The following is a 16,147-nucleotide window of genomic DNA, read 5'->3' on the forward strand; positions in this document are numbered from 1 at the left end:
GAGGGCGTTGCTGTAGTCCAGCCTGCTGCAGACAAGGGCCTGGGTGACCGCCCTTCTGGTTCCGGTGGGGATCCATCTTTAGATCTTATGAAGCATTCTGAGGGTGTTGAAGCAGGAGGAGGAGACGGCGTTGACTTGCTGGGTCATTGAGAGTGAGTCCAGGATGATCCCCAGGTTGCGTATGTGGTCGGTGGGAGTTGGGGCAGCTCTCAGCGCGGCCGGCCACCAGGAGTCGTCCCAGGCGGAGGGGGTGGAGCCAAGGATGAGGACCTCCGTCTTGTCTGAGTTCAGTTTCAGGCGACTGTTCTTCATCCATTCGGCGACCGCCTTCATTCCTTCGTGGAGGTTGGTTTTGGCTGTGGCAGGATCCTTGGTGAGAGAGAGGATCAGCTGGGTGTCGTCTGTGTATGAGATGATGTTGAGGTTGTGCGATTGGACGATGATGGCGAGCTGTGCCATGTAGATGTTAAAAAGGGTCGGGCTGAGGGATGATCCTTGGGGTATGCCGCAGGCGATCTTGGTGGCTTCGGATCGGGATGGGGGAGGCAGACTCTCTGGGCCCTGCCGGTGAGGAAGGAGGTGATCCAGTACAGGGTTTTGTCACGGATCCCTGCGTCGTGGAGGCGTATGCGTAGGGTGTGGTGGCAGACGGTGTCGAAAGTGGCCGAGAGGTCCAGGAGGGTGAAGGCTGCGGTTTCACCATTGTCTAGCAGGGCCCTGATGTCATCTGTGGTGGCGAGGAGGGCGGTTTCGGTGCTGTGGTTGCTGCGGAATCAGGATTGGGGCAAGTCCAGGATGCTGTTCTCCACGAGGAAGTGGGTCAGTTGCCTGTCTTCTCGATGACTTTCGCCGGGAACCGGAGCAGGGAATTGGGCCGGATGTTCTTGAGGTCCTTTCAGTCCGCCTTGGGTTTCTTGAGTAGGGCGTTGATCTCGGTGTGTTTCTAGCTCTCCGGGAAAGTGGTGGTCTCGAAGGAGCTGTTGATGACTTTCCGGAGTTGGGGTGCGATGATGAAGTTCGCTTTGTTGAAGATGTGGTGAGGGCAGGGGTCGGATGGTGAGCCGGAGTGGATGGTGTTCATGATTTTGATGGTGTCGTCATCGTTGACGTGGTTCCAGGAGAGCAGGAGGCCGGTGTGGTTGGGGGGCGGTGAGTCTGCAGTGTCGGCGGCTATCGTGGGGTCTGAGTGTTGTAGCTGTCGTGGATGTGTGCAATCTTGCGGTGGAAGAAGGTGGCTAGGGAGTCGCACAGGTCTTGCGACGGCGGGATGTCGTTGGAGCTGGAGCTGGGGTTGGTGAGTTCTTTCACGATGTTGAAGAACTCTTTGTTGTTGTGCGCGTTGTTGTTGATACGTTTTTCGAAGGAGGTCCTTTTGGCGGTTCAAATGAGTTGGTGGTGCTTGCGGCTGGCGTTCTTGAGGGCTGCATGCTCGTCCGGTGTCTGTTCGTGGCTCCAGTCTTCGGCAAGTCTGCTTGGATGCCTGGAGGTCAGTGGTGAACCAGATGGCTCTCCTGTCGGTGCATCTGTTTGAGGGTTTCCTGATCGGGGCAAGAGTGTTGGCGCAGTCGTCAATCCATTGACTGAAGTTGCGGGCGGCTGTGTCGGTGGGTGGGTGGGTCTCGGGCGAGGGTGGTGATTAGTTGGTCTTCAGTGACCTTGTTTTAGCTGCGGTGGGGGATTAGTTGCAGGTGGTTGTGCGTGGTGTGTTTCTTGAAGGAGAAGTGGATGCAGCGGTGGTCGGTCCAGTGGAGTTCAGTAGTGTGGCTGAAGGTGATGTGGTTGCTGGTGGAGAAGGTGGGGTTGAGCGTGTGTCCGGCGGAGTAAGTGGGTGTCGTGTTGACCTGTTTAAGTCAGAGGTTGGCGAGCAGGGTGGTGGAGTTGCTGCCATTGGCGTTCTCGAGGTGGAAGTTCAGGTCTCCTAGGAGAGTGTAGTCTGTGGAAGCAAGGGCGTGCGTCCTGACAACGTCAGTTATAGAGTCGCTGAACTGTGGTCGGGGTCCGGGAGGGTCTGTAGACGAGGGTTCTTCTGAGGGTGGTGTTGGGGTAGATGTGGATCTGGAAGTGCAGGTGTTCGATAGTGCTCAGGGTGTCTTCGGTGCTGGTTGACATTCTGAGGGTATTCCTGTGTACCTACAAGATATATGTATATCATCAAGGTACACATAGGTAGAGTTAGGTATATTCAATCTATACATACTTACCTTTATTCACTTGGTCCCTCAATATTGTGTCCATGATTTTATTGCCCCACGATATCCTGGACTCGATGTCCAGGAGCCTCACCAGGGACACAATATAATAAAGCTGCATGTGGCCATCGTAAATTGAAATGTGTGCATAGAGGCATGAAAAGAGTGGGGTATTGTGGGGTATAAGTGGTGCATTATATGACTCCCAGACAGGCGGATATGTGGCCTACCTTTTAACGTTGTTAGAGTACTTGAAAGGCATGGTGCACAGTTTTAAGACTGCAGCTGTGCAAGTTCAGAGGCTTCATCCCATTAGCCCGACTTGTTCCATCGATATATTATGCCCCTCCTGAATATGGGAAATAGAAATTTGGAACAGTCCCTGAACATTCTATTGTTTACCACAGGGCACATTGCATGATTGGGCTGATTTCATAGATTAACACACCGTTGTATGATGTCCATATATTTTTCCTGAAATGATTCGTAGTCCACTCTCTCCTCTTCCAGGGTGTCCATAGCTTCCTTCTGGGGAGATTAGGTGGACAAAGCGATGGGAAGAGCTGAATGTAAACTATGATATTGCGCAAGCATAGAGAGGTAGTTTCAGATTTACTATAAACTACAAATAGGCTTAGATTTCAAGTTTGAAGTAGGAAGGCAAAGAGCCTTTAAAGGGAGATACAGTTGCTCCTTACAAGACTGATCAGAGACAAGACTAACAGCTGTGTCCCATCAGTGTTCACTTTCAAAGGAAGAGCGGGTAAATTGTCGTACAGAATTCACTATTGCACGGATCCACTAGGGTAAATGCATGCCAAGCAAACCTATAAAGATTTATTAGCATGGGTAACATGAGCATCACAACAAGGTGGAGATATTGTAAATACATTCAGTTCCCTATTACATGGTTGACACCACAGTTAGAGTGAGAATAAAGGAAGAGGGTGCATATAGTCGGAAGCAGTGAAACTGCTTCAGTGTGCCACCATACATTTAAACTTCACACCTAAGACTATCAATGCATGATGGCACACAAGGTCTGACGGGCAACAGAGCAGGCAAGGAATCATGATCTTTCGTATCTGGTAAAGGGGACTATGCTAAGGGGCTGATTACGATGCGGTAGAATACGACTCCGACCGTCAGTCGGAGCCATTCCTACCGCATCATAATATGTTGGTCGGATTCCTTTCCGACTGACCCATTTGGATGGTGTCGGTCGTAAAGGAATCCGACCGGTCATTGTGACTATCATCCGACAGGCTTGGAGAGCACGACCAACAGTCGGGATTACTTCAGTTATCCCAAGGGCGGCTCCTTCCGCCCGAGGGATTACAATGTCGGATTCCGACAGCTTTGTGTGCCGGCCTTTCCAACACAGAAAGGCTGTCGGAAGTCAACTTCAGGGTCCCCCAGCAGGCCTTCCTTGGGTGCACGGTCTCTGTTTGGTGGCCGAGGAGGCACCTATTGTACCCCCTGTTGATCCCTGCACTCACGGTACCTGCCACTGGAAGCAGGGATGAACTGTACATCTTCATTTTACAGTGAGAGCATGCATTCTGGTTGGAATGCATGCTTCCATTGTAAAGAATAGGAGTGCGACCGAACACTGTTCAGTCGCATCCTAATTGGTCGGTCGGGACCACTGACACGAGGTCAGGCCGTCCCACGATAGAAAAGATGTCAGGCAGACTTAAGACTGCCCGACATCGTAATTAGGCACTTGGCATCAGAAGATAAAGGTTATGGTGCATATAGAGATGTGTACACCTTACTTGACAGTGTCTCTAGTTGTGGATGCCCCTTATACAGTGGGATTGCACTCTGTGGATACAATGCAGTGAAAGGCTATCAAAATGTGTCGGTTTTAGGAAACAAGTCTTAAAGTGTAGCGCGGGGGGAGAGGGGAGAGTTTAAGAATTGTAACCTGTATGCATGTTGCTAAATTATTGTTCATACTTTAAAACTTGCACAAACATCTTCTCATTGATAGTTCCATAGCTGTGTTTATCTGCACTTGTGTGTGAATGGAAATACGTATATGCGCACACCTTCCCAAGCCCCGCCCCCAAAAGCAGTCAATTAATATCATACCAATACTTGAAGGCTTATCACTTTTTTATCACTTTAGCACGTTTGTGGAAACCGAAGTGTTGTGAAAATGTTGACTTGCAGAAATGTATATAAGAGGCATCCTGTTCCTGTTTGTGTATACCTTGTTAGGCTGATATGGAGTAAAACCTTAGAATTTAGCCATGCAATACCTGACAGTGCAGCACGTGCTACAAAAATTGTTAAATTAAAAAACAGAACAATTAAATGCCTTCTTTAGCATCTGAAAATGAGTTTTGATTTGTGCTTCGCAATTGAAATTAAAATGTATTTGTCATATTAGTGTTAATGCATTTTTAATAATCTTCTTTCAGGTTTTGACTATGTAATAATTACTCGAGCATTGGAACCGTCAAGCATAAATGTGAATACTGTGACCAGCAGCATATAGTGAGTAGTATATTATATATATTATGTTTGCACTTTTGATATCACTTTTCATCCAATATCGTTATTCGATTCAAAGAATCATCAATGAATTTCTTTAAATTATAAAAAAAGGTTTTAAAAATACATAATACATATATTCCACTATTAATACATTAAAAATCTATTATAAGTTCTTCCCAGATACCATCTTCCCAGTTTCTTAGGGCTACCTTCTGAGTTTTCCTGTATTCTGTTCTTTCACGTCTGATCTCAGATATGCTTTTGTCTTTGAGAGCCCTGATGAGCTGTTGTTTGGCCAGTGCACAACCCTGGTTAAACCAGGGATTGGACAGCTGTGTTAACGCCCTCGGGTTACCTGTTCCCCTGTGGGGTTTAGTTAGATAGAGTTTGATTTTCTTTACCAATTTCTGGTGAATTTGTGTTATTTGCACATGTTCAGGGCCTAGCTCAAAATAAGAAGTTACATGGTCACTAAATACATTGCATATGTTGGTGAGGGGTTCGACTCGGTCCAATATAGCAGGCCACCTAACTGACCGCTGGGTATTGCTTACTGAGGGCTGCCTGGTCTCCTCCCTGGTCTCTGTATCAAGGGTTGGGTGGGTGGGAAATCATTTCCCGACTAGATTTAAGCAAAGAGGGAACTGATCACCCTCTCTTCTTTTACTTACTTTAAAATCCTGTACATATGCCCAATGTGCTGTACTTATCATCGCCTTATCTATTCGTGATGAAGAATTTCCTCTTGAGAATGTGTTTGAGCATACAAAATCTGAGGGGAATCGGCCATTACATGCCTTAAGGCCTCTCTCAATAGTAAAATGAAACAACTGCAAAGCAGAGATCGAACACCCAACAGTTTTTGTTGTCATGGGGGGGATCCCCCTGGCTAGATCTTCCTCCTCAGAGACGGTGTCTAGTCCCACTAAAGGTTTGTAGCAACAATTAAAGTTGCCTCCCATTAGGATGACACCATTTGGCACGATAGATTCAAGGATATCATCACAGTGTTGTATTAGTGGCGATTCTTTCGAGTGCTCCCTTGGCCTAACATATATATTAAAAAGATGTATCTGTTTTGAATTTGAAAACGTAAGTTTCAGTCCCAAGATATCTAGTGAGCCAGTGGGTATGCTTTCTATGGTAGCGTTTATGTTGTTTTTTACCTAAATTATCAACCCACCCGACGGTCTCCCTTTTTTTGGTTGCAGCGCTCCTATACTAAATGTTCAGAACCCAGCTTTATGTTGTGGTTCCCTTGCCCAGGTCTCCTGAAAGAGACATAGGTCGAAATCTTCAACTTATTTCTGCCAGTCCAGCTCGATAAGCTTTTGTTTGAGCCCGGCTATATTCCAGGAGACCATCTTAATAGGCTTGGGGACCACGTCTGTTGTAGAGGTCGGTGGGTTCCGGAGCCTAATTAAACAGTCCCTCTCCTTTTTAACATGAGCATTGGTTACCCTTTTTTCATAAAAGTGTGTCCACTTAGAATTGGCATCATGAACGACTTGGTGGCTAAATTGACGTGTCGAGTACATACTATCTTGTTGGCTGGGGTTCTCGCTGGTATTATATTCACTACTCCCCCCTCAGTCAGTCAATCTATAGAATCTAAGTTGTTTGGCCCTTCCATGTCTTGTGAAGTTTTATTGTGTTTGACTAGTTCAAATTTATCCTGTCTGATGCCAATTTTAGATTCAAGGAGTCACTTTTCATTTGCAAGCTATAACGCTCAGGCCCATATACATATGCTCAGTTAACCCTGTTTCAGGAACAAACACCTGTTTGCTCCCAAAGTGCAGTTACAAGTCCTCATAAATGGCAACCAATGTTGACGTTTGGTACCACAAATTTGTAACACTTGTTGCAGACAACTAGTGTGTATTGTTTGTATTTCTGATTTGTGTGCCCTTGACTGGGTGAAGACATTAGCAAATTGTGTGTAATTTTCCATTCCTGTGACCTCTCAGATTCAAGTGCAAATTGAGCATTCAATAATTATTGCATTCTACTAAGGGCCCTATTGCGAGTTTGACGGTGCGGCGGCAGGACTGTCCCGCCGCCGCACCGCCAAACCCATACAGAGAACGTCCACCCTATTATGACTTTTTAAGTAATTGGCAGGCTTTTCCCTTGGCGTTTCCACAGCAGTACCTATAAAATAGGCACCGCAATGGAAACATCAAATTAATTTCCAGCATGGCATGGACTGAAAAGCCCATGCCGTGCTGGAACTTCTGTGCATGCACACAATTGTGCCCCCTGTGTGCATCCCCAAGGCATGAGGCACAAGGGGGCCACTTTCTTCACTGCCAATGTTTTCATGGAGGAAAGACCTCCTTGAAAACAGTGGCGGTGATGAAAGTCGTAATATGCTTGGTGAGACCGCGGCGGTCCCGTCAAGCATATAGGTGTCTCTTAACCGCCGCACCACCACCAGGCAACAGCAGTTCCCTGGCGGAGTCGGCAGTTTCAAGGTGGGTCGACCACTAGGGTTGTGATGGGGTGGCCGCAAGACCACCACCGCCATGCCACCACGAATCTGGCTGTCCTCGTACCACCAGAGTCGTATTAGGCCCCTAAATAGTGATTAGCTGGGGCACAGTTTTCACCTGGGATTGCAGCCACATTGAAATCAAGATCTTAATGTAAACTCTAGCCACAGAACTGATATACTCACTGATATAAGCAGGGCGTATAAGTTTATTGGAATTTTGGAGGCTTCTGGCACTAAAGAGGGTTCTCATGAATTCATTTTGGATTGAAGCATATAGGCCCTGTATCCAATCAAGTCAACTCAAAAATACTTTATTTCAGCCACGAGGGACTGAAAAGTACATACACATTATTCGCAGAAATATCATAAAATTAACAACATAAAAATACAATTCTGGCATCATAATAAGGGCCTTAGTGTCCAACACCTTCTTCAAAGTGGTTTATATTGGAGTGGGAATAGTAAATATAACCCCTTTAATGTACAAAAAATCCTAAAATGGTTTAGCAATTGTAAATGTAACCCAATTAGTGACCAACACCTCCCCGAAATAGTTTCGATTGGAGTGGAAATAGTAAATGTAATCCCTTTATTGTTTTATGCTTTCTCTGAAATGGTTTAGATTGGAGTGGGAATAGTACACATAATCCCTTGAATGTCCAATGCCCTCCTCCAAATGTTTTGCTTGAAGTGGGAATTCGACATGTAATCCTTTTATTGCCCTAAGTCTTTCACAAAATGGATTAGATTGCAATGGAAATATTAAATGTAACCCTTTTAGTGTTCAACATCCACCCTAAAATGGTTAAAACGAAGTGAGAATAGTATATGTGACCCCTTTGGTGTCTAACAATTTTCTCAAAGTGGTTTACACTGGAGTGGGAATAGTAATTAGTACCCCTTTAGTATCCACCCCTTCCCCAAAATGATTTGCATTGAAGTAGGAATAGCAAATGTAACACCTTGAGTGTCCAAGACTTTACCCAAAATCGGTTAGATATTGTAATTTCTACATATATAATATTAATATTAAATAAAAAAAAGTACATTATACAGTTTGTAATTTTTATTTTTGATAATATTTATTGAATGTTTATGAATGCATTTTTTATTACATTTATATTTTTATACATACAAAAATGTATGCTTATATTTAAACAATAGTTTAGTAACTTGTAATAATAAATAAAGCATGTAAATAATATTTGAACAGTGCTATACATTTCTACATTTTCCTTTAATTTTTCAGTTGTGGTACATCTATTTTTTGCACATTTACACAGTTATTTCACCTACTCCTTGAAACAATTTTTATATAATTTAAATTATATTTTTATGGGTAGTGATTTTGTAGTGTATTAACTAATTAACATACACATTACTTTTATCTATTGGTCTTATTGGCAGCCTTTGTTGTATATGTTTTGAATGATGTTTAAAAATATTTTGGTTAATATTTAGTTAATGCTGGTTTGGATTTTTTGTTTTGTTTATTATGTGCTGTGTAGGAAGTAACTTTTTGTGGCATTTATTTTACATAGTGTACTCCTTTGTTGTTAATAAAGAGTTTTATTTTACTTTGAAGCTTTTCGTACATTCTATTGGTTTGTTAACTTTAGGTTTAATTTTAGGCTACGGGTTGTTGCATTCGTAGTTGTTGGTAGCTTTATTTTTTTGTATTGCTTCTATCAATTTGTACATTGTAGATTAGGTTCTGCCTAGTGTGGTTTGGAAGGCAATGTGCCATCCTTCTAATGCATTTTTGGTTTTGGCTTCTTGAGTCATGGTGCTGTAGTAGACATTCCACCATGGTATTTGGAATATGGGGTGATGTCTGTTTCCAAAGCGGTGCAGTCCGCTAACCCAATTGTCTTCAAAATAATTCCTTAGGGCATGTGATGATGTCGCGAGCGTAACATCGGGCTGTGGCGACCAACCCAACATGGCCGCCGTTCTTGATCAGTCCAGACGAACAGGGGGGGGCGGTCTAAACGACGCGGTAAGTCGGGAGGACGTGCCCTATGAAGGGCAATTGTGGCGAGCAAGGAGTCTCTCTGACGATACCAAACCAAGCCAAGGAGCAGAGAGAGAGACGGGACGAGACCATCAGGAGGAGTGGAGTGTAACCTGCGGCATTCAGGCAGAGGAGGACAGCGTTTGGACCAGGGATCGGAAGGAGACGCAGGACGCCATCGAGGGAGGAGACGGTGACGACTGAAGCCGCTCAAGGAGCACTGCGCACGAGACCGGGGCTTTCCAAGGAGACGCGGAGGCTGGGTCTTCCCTCACCACGGCCCAGACGGGTCATGGGGTCAGGTTGCCGCTCTCCTGAACCTCCGTGGGAAGAAGACCAGGAGCCAGACAGAAGAAGAGCAAAAGGGGAAAAGACTCAGTCTATCCACCAGACCCACACCAGAGACTTCTTTATTCTTTAGAATATCGTATGTGCCTTAAACATTCCCTTCCTAATAATAAAAGAGAGAAGAAAGAGAGCAAACCCTGTGCCTGTCTTACCTAAAAAGAAGGGTGGGAGATCTGGGTCAGGGTCCCTCGACCACAGGGCACCTAGTATGTGTTTATTTTGTTGATAAAAAGGACTTTCTTTAAGTACGTTTTAGTGGTTTACTACCATTTTGACAGGGTCATAGGATAGTGCAATCGTTTTTTTTTATTTCAAAGGCAAATTGGCTGTTTGTTGCATATTCTACTCTTAGTGTTGATTGTTGGAGGTGTCTCCAAAAGCTTTGGTTAAAATGGTAGAAACAGCCTTGTATAGTTGTGTGTGGGTAAGGTTAAGGATAGTTTGAATCATAGCTTGTTCTAAATCTGTTATTTTATTTGGGGAGTAGTTGATTGTTTTCATGTTAATGAGGATTACTAGGTCGTAGTAAGTGCTATTCTGTTTAGTAGGTAAGAGGGCATGTACTATGAAAGGCATATTACTGTTTTGATATTCACGATGTATGGTGTGTTTTTGAGTGAATCTTTTAGGGCTCATTTTGACTGTCCCATCCATCATCCATGTTTGACATTGGCTTAGTATTAATAAGTTATCGGTGGTAGAATATATTATGATACATTTATCATTGTTAAGGCTATCATGTAAGATGATGGGTTCATCTTTATGTGTAGTAGTTAATTGTTAAGGAATTTGGTTATCTTGGTATGTTCTAGGGACAGGTGGGGTATCTCTGGCGGCTTTTTAAATTTTTGCTATTAATCGTTTTAATTCATCTATAGCTGGTAGCTGTCGTGTTATGCGTTTGGGACTTTAGGAATATGTGAATTGCTTGTAGACTCTTGAGAGCTCGTGCTTGCCTCTCTTAAATCTCGTAAATCTTGTAGGACATGTCTTTCTTCATTGTCAGTGACATTTGGGGGTGGCTGTGTTTCCTTACATTAATAATAATGTAATCTTACGTAGTGGTCCTCCCATAGCAGGCATTAGAGTAACATTTAGCACATTTCAAGTTGATAGTTTCCATGGTTGTACCTTCTTGGCTGTAGGTGTAGCCCATGTGACAGAATAATTGTTTCCCTTTTTGCGATGTGATTTATTTTCCTCCTTCTGTCATTATGCCTGAAAATAGTGTAATAATACAAAGGATTAATTGTTTAAAATTGTATAATGCATTTATTATAAACATACACAATTATGGTACTTGTTACCTATTTTATATTTACATATGTGTTCTTGCTGGTAATTGCAGTCTTTATTTATAGGTTTCAGTTTTTCCATTGGGGGTCTTGTAATGTGGGGCAGGTGGCTCCTTTTCTGTTGATGGAAAAAAATGCTTTATTTTAAATGTTTGTTAGTAATTCTTCTATAATTCTTTATTCGATCATTAAAAACAAATAAACATAAAAGGTACAAAACAAACATGGTTAAGAGGCTCCAATAAAAAGCCAAGGGGTAAACAGCAATAACATCACAATTCGTCTAACAACATATAGATATTAAAAAAACAAAAAGTGCAAATCAGCAACAGATGTACAACCGAAAATAAATAAATAAGAATGCATCTTTGGGTCTCAGCATGCAAAATGTGCATCAAAGAGCAAAGTATATAGACAAACATACTCCATGGCCAACTGACAATATTTTACTTTTGCGAACAGCAGACTTTAAAAAACAGCCCACGTAAAAACACATTTTAGGGTTCATAAGTTGGCGGTGAAAACACCCAGCTGACCTATACTGAGTAAAACCTTACAATTTACAAATAGGTGTAAAAACGGTTCTGTTAGGAGCTCATAATATCTACAGAAAATATAAAAGTGTTCCATGGGTTGAAGTGAGCTCTCATCACATGGACACATAGAGATGGAGGATTAAAGAGAAAGGAAGCATTGACCTGATTGATCCTAGTTGAAATTTAGCCAACAGGGACCTTTCCCACGATCTGGAAACCCATTATAGATATGGTTCAATGAGAGGAGTTGTTTGGACCAGGACATAAGCCCACAAGGGAGATTTTCTAAATTCTTCTTGTTCTCTTGCTGACGTCATATGTTTAAGAAATAGTGTATTAGCTTTGAGGATGTCCTCAATGGACAGGGTATAAGGGGAGGAGAATAGGTCATCCCAGTTGATGTCACCTGCAAGAGTTTTCACATAACCTGTCCTGGGAATATAAATACCCTTCTTGCACCTCAAATAATATTGGATGATTTCACAATTTAGGCCCATGTGACTATTGGCCCAGACTGAAATCCAAAGAGTTAAGGTTGCAACCTTGAGGAGACTGGATATATATGTCGGCCTTAATTCCTCATGCAGGAAAAAATAGGGGGTTGAACAGGGGAGACTAATAAGCACTGACCAAATCTGTTCTCCTCCACCTGACCTTGGAGACCTCCCACTAGCTCCAGATCCCAGCGCCATATGCTAACACTGGTAAGCATTATCTTGAGTAGACTTCAAGGGCTAGCTTGATTGGCTTGTTGCCTACACAGTGGGCAAAGTCGAATAAAGCACTGACAGAATGGTTGTAGCGTAGCCATCAATTAGCTATGCATGAACCCCAGGAATTTTTTTAGTTAAATACAATTCCCAGGTCAGGTAGGTTTTTATACCGACTAGATCCACTATGCAAAACCTCAGAACTATTTTTGCAATGTTGCCCCAATTACACCCAGAATTGACAGCAGCTGCTGCCTTATTGGACCCGGCGAAGGCTTTCGATTCAGTCGAATGGGTATTTATGTTCACAGTACTGCGTAGGATGGGATTTCGGGAGCCCTTCCTGCTTTGGATTGTGCTTATATATGCCGAACCCAGCGCGCACATTAGAATAAATGGGAATACATCTGACCCAATTAAAATAAGCAGCGGAACTAGACAGGGATGCCCGCTCTCCCCGCTCCTCTTTACAATAGCATTAGAACCATTAGCGTGTAAGATTCGACAAAAACAGAATCCGCTCTTCAATTCCAACTACGTCCAATAAGCATATCATTATACGCAGATGAAATGGTTCGGTATGTTTGGCACCCAGACACTAACTTAAACCCACTCATTAGAGAATACATTCAGTTTGAGCTGTATTCAGGACTTAGTATAAAAATTGGACAAATCGGTGGTAATACCACTTACTCTAACTACATCACAGCCTAATCTAGAGTTCCCGCTACAATGGCAGACTGAACCGGTCAAATACCTAGGGGTATGGATACACAGGAATCCAGAAACAGTGATTCGGGAGAACTATGGTAGAGCACTAACTAAACTGAACAAGCAGATAGATCGGTGGATCAGATTGAAATGATTTGCTTCCTTCTTAGAGGGTAGAAACCAGGAGGTCTGGTCACCCCCCTTCTCGGCAAGTGTGCCAACTCTGAGTGTGGGTGTGCCACAGGGTTCTATTCTGAGCCCAGTACTTTTTAATCTATATATGGCCTCCATAGCCACATTGACGGAAGAGAATGAGGTTACAATAATATCGTACGCTGACGACACGCAACTGTTGTTCACCTGCAGAAAGGGTGAGGAGTTCAACGGGGCGAAGATTAACAATAGCCTAAAGAAACCTTTGCTTGGTTCAAACATAACCATCTGAAATGTAATTCAGATAAATCTGAGATTATCTTCTTCGGCTCCCCCCACTGGATGTATGAAAACAATGGTGGCCTCAAGACATGTCTCCTCCCCAGGCCACGGTCAGGACCGTAAAGAACTTGGGAATAAAAATGGATGATGCCCTCTCTATGGTACCACAGGTGCAATCGGCAGTCGGAACCTGTTTTGGTCTCCTGAAGATGCTCAGGACGTTTTTATTTCTATTACAGACTGAGCATAGAAAAATGGTTATTCAGGCCCTTATCATCTCAAGGCTGGACTATGCCAACGTCCTCTACTTGGGCCTTCTGGAGTTCTTACTTAACAAACTGCAGGTAGTACAGAACATGGCAGCCAGGGCTGTTCTGAGCTTAGGGCCTAGAGATCGGATTTCTCGCCATCTCAGGGATTTACACTGGTTACCGGTGCACAGTAGAATCCGCTTCAAAGCCCTGGTCCTGGCCTTTAAGGCCCTGCATGGGTTAGGACCTAAATACATCTCTCGAAGAGTTTCCTTTCATATACCTGGTAGATCATTAGGATCTGCCCATCAACATCTCATGGCCACCCCTAAATATCTCAGAGCTCGCAAAGGCGGCCGCTCCTTTCAAGTGCAAGTGGCCGGACTTTGGAACAAGCTGCCTCATCCACTTAGGAAAGTCACTAATCTGCTCGTTTTCAGGAAACAATTGAAAACCTGACTGTTTCATCACACACTATAACCTTCTCGGTCCTCCCTGGTTCCTATTCTCCTGTTTTCCTCCTCCGTTTCCCCCTTGCTCTTTGGTTCATTCTGTCTTTTAAGCGCCAGGACACTCTTCTGAGTAGCTGTGTGCTTTAGAAATCTTTTTTAACATAACATAACATTACTGCTGTCCTTGGCTGATGAATAGCCATACACAAATGGTGGTATTGCCACGATTTTTATACTTACTTATGAACATTCCGTTCTGGCTCACACAAGCGCTGTTTTCCAAACTATGCACAGCCATGCAGCGCCTAACCTGGGCAGGGAAGCAGACGAGAGACAGCTGGAAGGTTCTAACAAAACCATATCATCAAGGGGGCTTTCGGGCACCAGACCTCCAACTATACTTTTATTGTCCTCAGGCTTAACACGCCCATTACTGGACACAACCACATGCGCATATATCGCACATAGCTGTGGAGCACGAAAGTGCGCTACCCCTGCCACTACTTACATACATATCCGACCCGAAGAGGCACATCCCGAGAGACATGATGCACTCGGTGATTTGCACATCAAGAGCGTGGCATGCGTTAGCACAGCAAGCACAGAAACTTCCAATATACGCCCCGGCGCTGCCTATAGCCCACCATGTGAAAATAACAGTCACACAGTAAAAAAACATGCTAACTTTATTGGGAGCTATGGGTTTAAGTATTAGAGAGACATTTTCCCACACAATTGATTCATCTCCTAAGATGACCCATCCCTCAGTGCACACTTAACACCGCTGAAGATAGTTGCGTATCTGAGGCTGCGAATGGCAATCAGGGAATTATACCCATCATCCCCGAACGAACCCCCACAGCTCCATGCACTGCAAATCCTGCTAACCACACCCACACGACAATGATTAGTGACACACTCGTATAACGCTTCACAAGGGGAAGTGGGTGAGACCCAGGATAGGTCGCTTCAGCGATGGGAGACAACAGTGGGAACTACTATAGATAAGAAAGACTGGTATTTTAGTTGCGCACAAATAAACCGGCTAACATCGAATGGTAACTTATGCATCATTCATTTTAAGTTCCTAAATCAAATATACTACACTCCAGTAAAACTACATAAATGCGGACTAAGACCAGACACTAGGTGTCACAGATGTTGGGCGCCAAATGCTGATTTTCTCCACATGGCACTGGCAAGAAATCTCTGGATGTATGACGTTACAACTCATACTTTTACAACGCATGCCATTACAACGAATTTTTTACAACGCAAAAACTTTTACAACGCATGTATTTACAACGCATGTTTTTACAACGCAGGTACCTTTACAACGCATACCATTACAACGTAAGTATTGGTAAGTATATATTATTTTTTTTTAATTTAAAATAATTGAAAATAATATAATTTAATTTAATTTAATTTAATTTAATTTTATTTTATTTTATTTAATTGATTTAATTTAAATTGTATTTTATTTTATTTTTACCTTATACCCCTGTACCCCAAAAACCCAAAACTGACCCTGAACCCTAAAAATACCCCTGTACCCCAAAAACCCAAAACTGACCCTGAACCCTAAAAATACCCTTTTACCCAAAAACCCAAAACTGACCCTGAACCCTAAAAATACCCCTGTACCCCAAAAACCCCAAACTGACCCTGAACCCTAAAAATACCCCTTTACCCAAAAACCCCAAACTGACCCTGAACCCTAAAAATACCCCTTTACCCAAAAACTGAAAACTGACCCTGAACCCTAAAAATACCCCTTTACCCAAAAACTGAAAACTGACCCTGAACCCTAAAAATACCCCTTTACCCAAAAACTGAAAACTGACCATGAACCCTAAAAATACCCCTTTACCCAAAAACTGAAAACTGACCCTGAACCCTAAAAATACCACTTTACCCAAAAACTGAAAACTGACCCTGAACCCTAAAAATACCCCTTTACCCAAAAACTAAAAACTGACCCTGAACCCTAAAAATGCCCCTTTACCCAAAAACTGAAAACTGACCCTGAACCCTAAAAATACCCCTTTACCCAAAAACTGAAAACTGACCCTGAACCCTAAAAATACCCCTTTACCCAAAAACTGAAAACTGACCCTGAACCCTAAAAATGCCCCTTTATCCAAAAATTGAAAACTGACCCTGAACCCAAAAAATACCCCTTAAAAAACCCAAACATATGA

The 16,147-nt window shown here is 43.3% G+C and overlaps 1 protein-coding gene across 5 annotated transcripts in view; it reads left to right on the forward strand.

Annotated features, from left to right (window-relative positions):
* SORBS1 (sorbin and SH3 domain containing 1) overlaps positions 1–16,147 on the forward strand; it is a 1,860,906-nt gene that overhangs the window by 943,184 nt on the left and 901,575 nt on the right. For all 5 annotated transcript variants that reach the window (XM_078643144.1, XM_078643174.1, XM_078643143.1 and 2 more), the window contains one exon: positions 4,619–4,694. The gene's annotated coding sequence lies outside the window, so the exon portion shown is untranslated. The remainder of the gene's footprint in view (positions 1–4,618; positions 4,695–16,147) is intronic.

Source organism: Lissotriton helveticus, chromosome 5_1, assembly GCF_964261635.1.
Source record: "Lissotriton helveticus chromosome 5_1, aLisHel1.1, whole genome shotgun sequence".
Lineage (NCBI taxonomy): Eukaryota > Metazoa > Chordata > Amphibia > Caudata > Salamandridae > Lissotriton > Lissotriton helveticus.